The 13,009-nt window shown below is 47.5% G+C and overlaps 1 protein-coding gene across 7 annotated transcripts in view; it reads right to left on the minus strand.

Moving 5' to 3' along the window:
* Positions 1-13,009, minus strand: part of LOC123762060 (dual specificity calcium/calmodulin-dependent 3',5'-cyclic nucleotide phosphodiesterase 1A) — a 546,501-nt gene that overhangs the window by 412,898 nt on the left and 120,594 nt on the right. The window lies entirely within an intron of this gene.

Genomic DNA, 13,009 nt, shown 5'->3' on the forward strand with positions numbered 1-13,009 from the left:
CCAGCAGCGCCTACCACGCCCGCCACCATCATCACTACCAACTCCACCCATCACCAACATCAAGGCTCTTACCATCACTATACATCCACCACACCGCCTTCCACCCGTCAACCCTTGCAATCATTAATATCGACTTGAGAATGGTCCAGGACGGACCGAAACGTCGTCGTCCCTTCAACTTCTAGTGTGTGGTCTGGTCAACATACTTCAGCCACGTTATTGTGACTCATCGCCTGCATTAATATCAACATCGCGGACTTCACCATCATTCATCCACATCACTTAACAAACACTCAACTCATAAACTGCCACCACTACAACCACCAACTCCAAGCTCCATCCATCAACCACTGTCATCACCACTACACATAACCACCACAGCATAGGACCAAGACACTGCCATGGACCACTTGCAAATCATACAGGCCTTAGGAAGTCGGGTCCCATTTATACTCAAATATTTTTACTCATAATTACTTGCTCTATTTAAAATGTAACACAGTAATTCCTTCAGCGACACTTCCTAGTAATGAGAGTCGTCTGCAGCTCTGCTCTCCAACTAGCCATTAAAACCTTGTTATGTCTTAGTAAGTTCAATTTGATTCTGTAGCTTCGAGTTCTAAACGAAACTTGAAAAACTGCTAAGGTTTGTAGTGTTTTGACTAAGCTACAAGAATGGTTAAGGGAAACCAGTCTTACCGCTCTAGAGGAGAAATGGGGCAGAAAGAACATGATCAGTATATACAAGATACTCAGGGGAAATAGACAATGCAGATAAGGACAACCCCTTAAAATAGATTGAAAATAACACTAGAGGACATTGGTGGAACATGAAAATGAATCGAAGAAATGCCAGGAAATACTAGATCGTGTCCAGTATTAGTCAAGTCAGTGGAATGGATTGAAAGAAGTTATATAATCCACAAGAAAAGAATTCAATCATCAGGTAAGTTGAAATAAAACGCAACAGGTACAACAGAGCTTGTAGGAGTGGCATAAGGAATTAGTTCACACACATACACTCTCTGGCAGTGTCTGAAATTTGACAAAATTCCTGGTGCAATTAAAAGTTAAATTGACTTCATCTTAAAGCTAGAGTCATTGGTCTCCCGCTGGAAAGTTCACTCTCTTTCTTCCTTTCTTCTACTGCTTCCATGCCTCCTCTTCTCAATAACCTACATGCTGTGTAAACCTTCTCAAGTAGGGTCTTACAGTACTCATACTGCGACCTCTCACAGTTGCTGAGTGGTTTTCGCTAATCCAAGAATGGAACACCTTACCGTGGCTACCATACCACGGGTATTTTGTCGTATACACTACTGTCTCTGGAACTATATTTGTATCTAAGGATTATATTTTTCCTTCTCCACCATTGTATGAGCAACTTCGTCTTGCGTAATGTCTTGGTAACAAAGATCTCTAGTACACTCTTCACTCATTCCCTCACACACACTGACTCTCATTATACTCACTCTCTTCCCACCTTACCAATCATACCACGGAAGCTGACACTCGTTTAAATTCATCTTGCGATCTCGCTAAAGACTCGAGGGACGGTGATCCAGGCGCCCTGAAGATAATGGTATGTCAACTGGTCCTTATGTCGCTATGTGAAGGAGTTTGTACAAAGCCTTGTGTATGTCTGTATGTGTAAACAGCTATTCCTTTAAGAACTGGAAATCAATAAAATGCCTTGGTGAAACGCACAGCACTCGAAGTGACCAAACTGTCCAAATTGTGTCCTGGACAGCTTTAAGATTTCTGTAAAGTATTATAATACAGCCTACCCAGATTCGTGAGTATAGGAAGGAAGGTATTTGACTGGGTAAACTGGTTGTATTTCCAACACAGTCTTTGAGTTGTTGTTTAAGATTCGCTACCTAGAACCAAAAGTTCCAAGTAGCACGGGCTATGGCGAGCCCGTAGTGGCCTAAGTCTTTGAGCGTTAGTAGTAGTGTTGTTGGTGGTGACGACACAGCAACAATGTCCAGTAAACCTAAGGTGAAAGCAACACGAAACGCCACAGATTACCGGAAAATGAGAGACCTACACTCATCATCCTTTACCTTGTCTTCAACTTCTACTTCAGTTCCACCTCGTCCTTCTCTTCCTACTTCTCATTTCTTACTTCTCCTCCTCCTCCTACTCCTCCCGCCGTCTCGACACATCCACCAAGGTCGCAAGTTTCTCTTGGCGGTGTTCCCACTTGGCGACTGTGTTTCCTGCTCCGGAACTGTCCTTGCTCAATGGTCCCATTTTTTCCTTCCGTCGCTCTAAGACCTTCCCGTCCTGTCGCACCCTGGGCCTTCCCGTCCTGTCGCACCCTGGGCCTTCCTGTCCTGTCGCACCCTGGACCTTCCTGTCCTGTCGCACCCTGGACCTTCCTGTCCTGTCGCACCCTGGACCTTCCTGTCCTGTCACACCCTGGGCCTTCCTGTCCTGTCACACCCTGGGCCTTCCTGTCCTGTCGCACCCTGGGCCTTCCTGTCCTGTCGCACCCTGGACCTTCCTGTCCTGTCACACTCTGGGCCATCCTGTCCTGTCACACCCTGGCCCTTCCCGTCCTGTCGCACCCTGGCCCTTCCCGTCCTGTCACACCCTGGCCCTTCCCGTCCTGTCACACCCTGGACCTTCCTGTCCTGTCGCACCCTGGACCTTCCCGTCCTGTCGCATCCTGGGCCTTCCTGTCCTGTCACACCCTGGACCTTCCTTTCCTGTCACACCCTGGGCCTTCCTGTCCTGTCACACCCTGGGCCTTCCTGTCCTGTCACACCCTGGGCCTTCCTGTCCTGTCACACCCTGGGCCTTCCTGTCCTGTCACACCCTGGACCTTCCTGTCCTGTCACACCCTGGACCTTCCTGTCCTGTCACACCCTGGGCCTTCCCGTCCTGTCACACCCTGGGCCTTCCTGTCCTGTCACACCCTGGGCCTTCCTGTCCTGTCACATCCTGGGCCTTCCTGTCCTGTCACACCCTGGGCCTTCCTGTCCTGTCACACCCTGGGCCTTCCTGTCCTGTCACACCCTGGACCTTCCTGACCTGTCACACCCTGGACCTTCCTGTCCTGTCGCACCCTGGACCTTCCCGTCCTGTCACACCCTGGACCTTCCTGTCCTGTCGCACCCTGGACCTTCCCGTCCTGTCGCATCCTGGGCCTTCCTGTCCTGTCGCACCCTGGACCTTCCTGTCCTGTCGCACCCTGGACCTTCCTGTCCTGTCACACCCTGGACCTTCCTGTCCTGTCGCACCCTGGACCTTCCTGTCCTGTCGCACCCTGGACCTTCCTGTCCTGTCGCACCCTGGACCTTCCTGTCCTGTCACACCCTGGACCTTCCTGTCCTGTCACACCCTGGGCCTTCCTGTCCAGTCGCACCCTGGACCTTCCTGTCCTGTCACACCCTGGGCCTTCCTGTCCTGTCGCACCCTGGGCCTTCCTGTCCTGTCACACCCTGGGCCTTCCTGTCCAGTCGCACCCTGGACCTTCCTGTCCTGTCACACCCTGGGCCTTCCTGTCCTGTCACACCCTGGGCCTTCCTGTCCTGTCACACCCTGGACCTTCCTGTCCAGTCGCACCCTGGCCCTTCCCGTCCTGCCGCCTGTCTTTCCTGGGTCTTCCCGTCAATGGCCATTAACCAAAGTCAAGACCACATTACCTCACGATGAGTCACAACAACCTAGCTCATATATCATCGTCTTTAAACCCGCAACCTCATTTTATTGAAATGGTTTTTTTTTTTTGTAAAATTCTATCAGGGATACAATATTTTAACATCCCCCTCCCCCCTCCTCTCCTCTGAGGTGGATGCGGCTCTCTGGTCCCCGCATTACTGCGATCCGTCGCTACCCACCAGTAGACCATAAGGTTAATGCCATTACGCAAAACATTAAATGGCATTAACCTCCATAACCGCCATATTGCTGAAAATGTTTCATGTTTAATGACCACTGGCATCCCTGCCCAAACTGGTTGCCTGTTCGCGCTTTACCAGCTGAAATATACGGCCGAAATATACGAGAGCATTAGCTGGGAGGGGTGGGCCACGGTCGGGGAGGGGTGGGCCACGGTCGGGAGGGGTGGGCCACGGTCGGGGAGGGGTGGGCCACGGTCCGAAGTAGGTGGGCCACGGTCGGAAGGGGTGGGCCACGGTCGGGGAGGGGTGGGCCACAGTCGGAAGGGGGTGGGTTATGAATACAACTCCAGGAGTGAGATATGTGTCATGAATACAACTGCAGGCGTTATGTATACAACCTCTGATAACACCAGAATTCAACAGGCGAAACAAGAAGGCTAAAAAGACAATATCTTACGTGACTGTCAAGAAGCATTTGACACGTCGTCGTCAAAGATGGTATACAAGGCTTGGAGACAAGCTAGAATAACTAGGAAAATACTGACCTGAATACTAGAGCACCTGAAGGACAGAACACAAATTCACACTCATGAGGTATCGTGCTAGGGGGACCCTCAATGCTTGCTCTTGGGACCAATGTTGTTCCGAATTTATGTAAATGACTAGTGCTTGGAGGAATAAACTACATGGATAGGATAAGGGAACTAAGCATCACAACCTATGAGGAAAGTAGGAACAATAGATATAATCACTACATACAAGGTACCGAGGGAAAGAACGAATAGAAACTTTAAATTAAGACAAAGCAGGACACCAGGCCATTGGTGCAAGCTGGAAACGCAAATGAGTCGAGGCAATGGTCTTGAAGTAGTAGTCGTGGTAACCACTCCCCTTCACAACATAGGCCACACACAACAAAGAATTCAAGTGTTAGAAGTTCAACTAAAAAGGACCTGGAACAACAAGGCTAGAGGCAGGACATGAAGGAGTAAGACCTCACTTTGATGAAGTCATTATTAGAAGGGAGGAGGACGAAGAGGAGGACGAAGAGGAGGATGAAGAGGAGGACGCAGAGGAGGACGAAGAGGACGAGGAGGAGGACGCAGAGGAGGACGAGGAAGAGGTCATGGACGAAGAGGAAACTGCTTGTGAGTATACGTATTCGTGCAATCAGAAACTTAATATTATTTTGAAGTACACTTGTTAGAAAATGTATAAATATATTGGTTCCTGCGTCTTGGGTCTTCTAAGAGACGGCTGGCTGGCTGGCCACTCAAAAACCCACTCACTGGCTCCCTCAAAAGGCCACTCAAAGGACATATTGCAAGCCAACCCACGGCACACTCCCACTGCCTTCGCTACACGTGTCTTGCCAGACCGACGCCACCAGGCCTCAATGACGTCTCCAGTGGCACTCGGATGTGCTCGGCTTCAAGTACCGGACATCTTCAGACGCACTTGGCTCTTCCCAGTTCCAACCCTCGGAAGTCGCCTTCAGTATCATGCTGATATACCAAGTTGCAAAGCCAGGAATGACATCTATATGACACTTTGATCCGGTCGGTTGTGAGATACCCAACAACTCCCTTCCTTTCACTTCGGTATGAAAAGTCGAAGCTTTTTTATACTGTCCTAAAGAGCGTGTCATTGTAGGATGTTGCTTGACCGGCGCTACTGCCACAGCCTTTACGACTGTTTAATGTCACAAGGTTCACTCATTCGCGTCATTTATAAATGTAAAAGTGGACGTGTTCCCTATCCTCCTTTAGCGCCCCCTTGTTCTCAATCCTCTTCTCACCCTTCAAACATCTCCCTTTTACGCCAGAAGGGGAGATGAACCAGACCGGAGCGACAAAGGTTCGGAGAGGTGAAGATTTCTACGATTAAAAGTTAGTATGGTTTAAACTTTGTTGGGATATTGTGGGAGAGAGATGTCCTCGCTGGGAAGGAGACGAACGAGGGAGAGATGATCTTACTGTAGGAATGGACGGCCTTTAATGCTGTATGGATGAGCAGGAAGGCAACATAAATGATGTGGGATTGATGGATTGTTTCAAGCGAAGGTTAGACATTAGTGAATGAGTTTGGGTGCATATAAATAGGAGTTGCCTCGTCTGGGCCAATAGACCTTCTGCAGTTTACACCAAACTTATGTTCTTATCGAAACCACAGCGAACGTTCTTAATGATAGCGATGAACTCCAAAGAGTAATGGAACTTCAAATATTAATAACCTCCATAACACAAACTTTGGCTTCTATTTCTAAACGCTCTGGAGAAAATGATCAGATACTGGACCTGAGCTCCAGACTCCCACTTACTGGAACAGATAATCAGACACTCCCACCATTCCAAACTGCAACAGACTCTACAAAGCCGCCACTCTTCCTCTTCTATACTTCAGGGTTCTTACACATGCTCAGTTCATTCAGCACTTGATTCTTTTGACTACAATCTTCTTTTCATTTCCCAAGGGCTAAATCTTGAGTTTCTACAACTGATGACTTTGTCCAGAGCTGCTGAGGCCATGTGTATTCACCTAGTTGTGCTTGCGGGGGTTGAGCTCTGGCTCTTTGGTCCCGCCTTTCAACTGTCAATCAACAGGTGTACAGGTTCCTGAGCCTATTGGGCTCTATCATATCTACACTTGAAACTGTGCATGGAGTCAGCCTCCACCACATCACTGCCTAGTGCATTCCATTTGTCAACCACTCTGACACTAAAAAAGTTGAGTGTGTGTGGGTGTCTTAATTATAAAGGGAGAAGAGTTAAGAAAGCCGTGATTACTACCTACAAAATTCCAAGGGGAATTGATAGGATAGTTAATGACAAAGTATTTAGCAAGGGTAGAACACGAACAAGGGGACATAAGCATAAACTTAGTACTCAAATGAGCCACAGAGACATTCGAAAGAATTTGCTCAGTATCAGTGTTGTTAAAAAAATGAAAAGCATTAGGCAGTGATGTGGTGGAGGCTGACTCCATACACAGTTTCAAATGTAGATATGATAGAGATCAATAGGCCCAGGAACCTGTACACCAGTTGACTGACAGTTGAGAGGCGGGACCAAAGAGCCAGTGCGCGCGCGCACACGACGACGCACGTACGCCCGCACACACATACTGAAGGAAGTAAACGCAGCCTGGAAACGCTATACGTGTTAGTGGCTTTGCAACAATGCTAAAACATCAGTGCTATGTACGCTCATAAACCCAATGGACCTTCTTGTATTAATAAATAAATCATAAATAAATAAATCATAAATAAATCAATAAGCAAATATTTCAACAATAAATACATAAATAAAAAAGTAGTTGTCGAAGCCACCTCCATCAATAACTTTAAGGCCAGATTCGACAAAGAATTGGAACGTCAGAACAATTAAATTATAACGCAACACGTACAATCAGAGCTGCACCTAACTTCCCTGTAGGCACTGACAGACAAGTACACACACACACACACACACACACACACACACAGACACAGACACAGACACACACACACACACACACACACACACACACATACACACACACACACACACACACACACACACACACACACACACACACACACAAACACACACTTAAAGGGGTACCCAGCGGTGCCCGGGTCTCTGTAATTAATCTCTCATCCTCTTCATAAAATCTATTGCAAAAAAAAAAAAAAAACACACAAACCAAAAAAGCTGAAATATTTACATTTACATTACACGACGCTCCAGAGGCATTCTTCCTCTTCTTGTGTCTCCCAAGTATTTCAGTCTCTCTCTTTCCGGGTTTGTAGTTACGTAAAAAAGTGATAATCAGGGGGATTGGGGAATGGGAATTGGAAGGGAAGAGACCATGAATTACTATCCCCCAAAGATACCAAAAGAACTGAAATTTGACAGAAATATTTTCTTTCCTGGCGTGAAATATTGTTACTGTTGACCTGACCACACACACTAGAAGGTGAAGGGACGACGACTTTTCGGTCCGTCCTGGACCATTCTCAAGTCGATTGTGTTCAATCGACAATCGACTCCTGAATGGTCCAGGACGGACCGAAACGTCGTCGTCCCTTCACCTTCTAGTGTGTGGTCTGGTCAACATACTTTAGCCACGTTATTGTGACTCATCGCCTGCAAATATTGCTACTGTTAGACACGGTGTGGAGAACAGGTTTATATGTCTTTAAAAAGTGAAGGTAGATTGCATTCCCAAATAATAAGTTATTAAATGATAGGCAGAACCAACCTTGGAACAGTAGCTGCTCTGGTACGAACGGATCGCCAACGAAGCTTTTAATTAAAAATAAATCCGTGCCGTCCGACTGCTAATTGAAATGTCCGTTTTTCGAACTTCAAAGAAAACACATCAAACTCCCTCCTCCTCTCCACACACTAGGTTTTTACTACAGCTTTATCTTGTGGATTATCTAAGATTACCGACCGTAAGAACTTGCAACCTTCACTCACATAATAAACTCTTCACTGTTTACGTTCAACTTGTGGTCTGTTTTCGTAGGTAATTACTTCATGGCCTTCAGGAAGCAGCATCAAAACACCTCGAGCGGGACACAAACAAGTAAGGATCGCCTGGTTACCTGCTTGATGGGGTTCTGGGAGTTCTTCTACTGCCCAAGCCCGGCCCGAGGCCAGGCTTGACTTGTGAGAGTTTGGTCCACCAAGCTGTTGCTTGGAGCGGCCCGCAGGCCCACATATACCTGCGTGATGGGGTTCTGGGAGTTCCTCTACTCCCCAAGCCCGGCCCGAGGCCAGGCTTGACTTGTGAGAGTTTGGTCCACCAGGCTGTTGCTTGGAGCGGCCCGCAGGCCCACATATACCTGCGTGATGGGGTTCTGGGAGTTCCTCTACTCCCCAAGCCCGGCCCGAGGCCAAACTTGACTTGTGAGAGTTTGGTCCACTAGGCTGTTGCTTGGAGCGGCCCTCAGGCCCACATACCCACCACAGCCTGGTTGGTCCGGCACTCCTTGAAGGAAACAATCTAGTTTCCTCTTGAAGATGTCCACGGTTGTTCCTGTAATATTTCTCATGCTCGCTGGTAGGACGTTGAACAACCGTGGACCTCTGATGTTCAGTGTTCTCTGACTGTGCCTATGGCACAATGGCGCCTACCTTGGCCTGGTGTCATCCCGTGAAAAATTATGAGCAGGTTTGGTTTTAGATACAAATGTTTTGACTACTAGCTGGACAGAAACGACTGGACACGTTTCCATTCACCTGATGCACCAGTTCAGCTAGCAGCAAATAGGTACCACGGGAGATAGGCGACTGTTGTGGGTCGCATCTTAGGGGTGTCGATAAACCTATAAGTACAGGCTCTCCGTCCCGGTCAGCAGGAATTAATCATTATCTAACCGTGTTAAAAAATGCTACAAATCACACCTAATTTTGTCATCTGTCGTTGGTATTAGAAGGTTCCTATCTGGTGGAGCCTCTGAACGTCGCAGTCTTTAGCCAGTGACTTCCGTAGTGGTTGGGCACCATTCCTTTACCCCCCGTCTCATCCTAAATCCTTATTATCCTGACACCTTCCAAGTGCTATATAGTCGCAATGGCTTGGCGCTTTCTCCTGGTAACCGCCCCTCCCTTCCCTTCCGTACTGCTTGTGCCCGTCACACCCGATACTTTAGTCGACGTTACCTGTCAGTCACCTGAATAATACCTCAACATGTGTGTGTCAGATTTACCTTATTCCAGCATTCCTTGAAGCTTGATGGTAAGGTTAGGACTTTGAGTCTGGCGAACACCTCTCCAAACTATCGACACCTCGAGGAATTCAAGAGCCCACATTCCATGTTCCCTGAGCAAGAAGCCAATGACGGGGCGACGCGCCGCTTTCCTCTTACAGCTCAGCTAATCCCAATGAATCAAATTTGTTCTTTGTACAATTTGTGTTTCAGGCAGATAGTCTTATTTAATGAGACCGTGTGTGTGTGTTCTGGATGGAACACACACACGGATCTACCCGTGTGTGTGTGTTCTACCTCAGATCTACCACATAGATCTGAGATTTTGTAGGACTAGTTGTCATCATAGTGTAGTACAAATGTTGTTATTTTTGTATTGGCACCTGAGCCCATTATGTGCCTCTGTAACCCTTTCCACTACCGCCCACAAAATGGGTATATGGTGCATTATAAATGAACTAAACTAAGCACCTAGTCATTTATACAGGTACCCTAGAACTATATAAAGGATTACATGGGTACATTCACATTCACCCTGACACACCCTAACTTTCGCCTCCCTCACACCCTAACATTCACCCTCACAGTTTAATTAATAAGCTTGACAAGTGACAAGGGAAGCCGAGTAATAACTGATGGGAAGGTTAGGACCTCAAGTGTCCAATTAATCTCAGTATATCATTGTGTTGTGTGAGAGAGAGAGAGAGAGAGAGAGAGAGAGAGAGAGAGAGAGAGAGAGAGAGAGAGAGAGAGAGAGAGAGAGAGAGAGAGAGAGAGAGAGATAAACAGACACTCCGACCTTCCAGCCTCACCCAAAAAATTGGGACATCCAACCCACCGCATCCCCCCCACCCCCCACCCGTCTCACAAGAAGGCACCCCACCAGCTGACTCTTCCTCAGCCAATCAGAGCGCAACACATTCCCAAGTCTCGACACACCTCGTTCTGTGATTGGCGGAGCGTGGTGAGCATTGATTCCCATTCCCCTCCCACTCTCTCTCTCTCCCTTCCTCCCTCCCTCTATTCCCTTCCCAGTTCCACAAGGATCAATGGATCGATAATCAATAATTACCCACTCGTGTACTGCACTCCTGCCATGCCCTCGTGACACAGCCCTCAGAGTGCAAGGGGAGAGGAGAGAATAGGGGGAACAAGAAGATAAAGAGTGGATAAAGCCTGCAGAGAAAAGAACAAAGAACAGTTCTATATCAGGGGAATAGAACTGGTAGGGAAGGGTTAAGGAACCGTATAGGACAACAGACCAAGACGTGCAGGATGATTAAGATGATACAGAAGAGAAAGGAGAATAAGAGACAAGTGAGAGGAAAAAAGGGTTATCTTGAGGTTATCTTGAGATGATTTCGGGGCTTTTTAGTCCCCGCGGCCCGGTCCTCGACCAGGCCTCCACCCCCAGGAAGCAACCCGTGACAGCTGAGTAACACCCAGGTACCTATTTTACTGCTAGGTAACAGGGGCATAGGGTGAAAGAAACTCTGCCCATTGTTTCTCGCCGGCGCCTGGGATCGAACCCAGGATCACAAGTCCAGCATGCTGTCCGCTCGGCCGACCGGCTCCCCAGTCCTCCCCAGGGTGAAGGTAAGGTAAATATCAGGAGGAAGTGTTAAGCCAGTACCACTACATAGCGCCTGGAAGAGATGTGAGAAGGATCAAAGATATATCGCAGGGAAGGAGTAGTGCCCAAGCACTTAAACTATCGGAGGATCGAACGCAGACTTGCAAGAAGCGAGGCCGTCGTTCTACTGACCAATCCAAGCAGTTGAGTTAAAGAAGTTCGAAGCACTCGTTACACAATACGTTAACAATTGATCATTGTTTACTAAAACAAGATGAATTCATTCACGTTAGGAAAGTTTTTGTTAAATGCTTCACGGTCAACCTTCATAAATTTCATCTACCTGCGTTTACCATATATATTTAGTTTCATTACTACTACCATCGCTGTTTATACCAAGGATTCATTACTAAGACGCAAGCATGACCAAACGACCAGCATGAGACTGAGGAGGTTTACCGGTGAATTACCGGGGGACCTGCTGCATGGGTAACAGCTTCTCCTCCATATCAACCTACTCTGGCTTTGCGCCCTGGAGAGGCCACTCCAGACCGACAACCAGAGCGCAACTCCATAGTCTCCTGAGACTGATGGATACCTACTACTCTACCGGGGGTCAGGCTCTCACTAATTGATCACGGTCAAAGGAAAGTCTTAGTGGAGCGATACAGATGATTGATTGATAAAGATTAAGCCACCCAAGAGGTGGCACGGGCATGAATAGCCCGTAAGTGGTACAATTTTTGTTCAGTAATTCTTTTCAGTATTCTGAGGTTCAGATACAGAGGTTCAGGGGTCGTTCAGCTGCGGCTTCATGTAGCACAGTGGTCTAATTCATTGAATACAACCGAGAGACCCGGGTTCAATACCAGGTCAGGAAGAAACATTTGGCCACGTTTTCTGTCACCTGATGGCTCTGTTCATCGAGCAGTAAAATAAGTACCTACCTTGAGGCTACCTTGAGGTGCTTCCGGGGCTTAGTGTCCCCGCGGCCCGGTCGTCGACCAGGCCTCCTGGTTGCTGGACTGATCAACCAGGCTGTTAGACGCGGCTGCTCGCAGCCTGACGTATGAGTCACAGCCTGGTTGATCAGGTATCCTTTGGAGGTGCTTATCCAGTTCTCTCTTGAACACTGTGAGGGGTTTGCCAGTTATGCCCCTTATGTGTAGTGGAAGCGTGTTGAACAGTCTCGGGCCTCTGATGTTGATAGAGTTCTCTGGAAGTACCTGGGAGTTGGATAACTGTTGCCTAATTACAGACTTCCTGTTCCCACCTACACAATTATTACACAACCTCGCTCACCCTGCTATGAATATTTCCCTTGCCACTTCAGAGTCTACCTAAGAAACCATTAAAAAGTTAAACAGCTTAAGCTGTATGATGCCCTATGGCACAATTGTGCCATAGGGCATCATACATAATTATGAAGAGTGAAGAATTGGAGGAGATGAGGAATGTCTTGATCTTTTACGTCATTAATCTTGACAAGTGAGGCGTCATGATGATAGATGGAGCCGCCAGCGATCTCCAGCAGAGGGAAACCTTCGGGGATTTAGAAGCAAAAATGATCAAGCTAAACTTTTCCCAAAGACTTTTCAAAGCTTTTTATAAATTTTTATTGAACGTCGAAAGAGGACCGTAAGAAAATAAGGTGAGGTAAAACGGTCTATAATGACACCATCAAAAGTTATGAAGAGAACTTTGGGGATAATATGGCGGGAGTTCATCACAGAAAACTGGAGCGAACGTGAGGCAGACTTAATTATTTGACAAACACGGCCCACGCTCGGCTGTGGGGCAAATACATCTCGCCTTTCACGACTTAATTATACACTCACTAAATCTATAATAATTTGTAACTATATACTTATGTTCTACACTCACTCG

Source organism: Procambarus clarkii, chromosome 34 (genome assembly GCF_040958095.1).
Source record: "Procambarus clarkii isolate CNS0578487 chromosome 34, FALCON_Pclarkii_2.0, whole genome shotgun sequence".
NCBI classification, from domain to species: domain Eukaryota; kingdom Metazoa; phylum Arthropoda; class Malacostraca; order Decapoda; family Cambaridae; genus Procambarus; species Procambarus clarkii.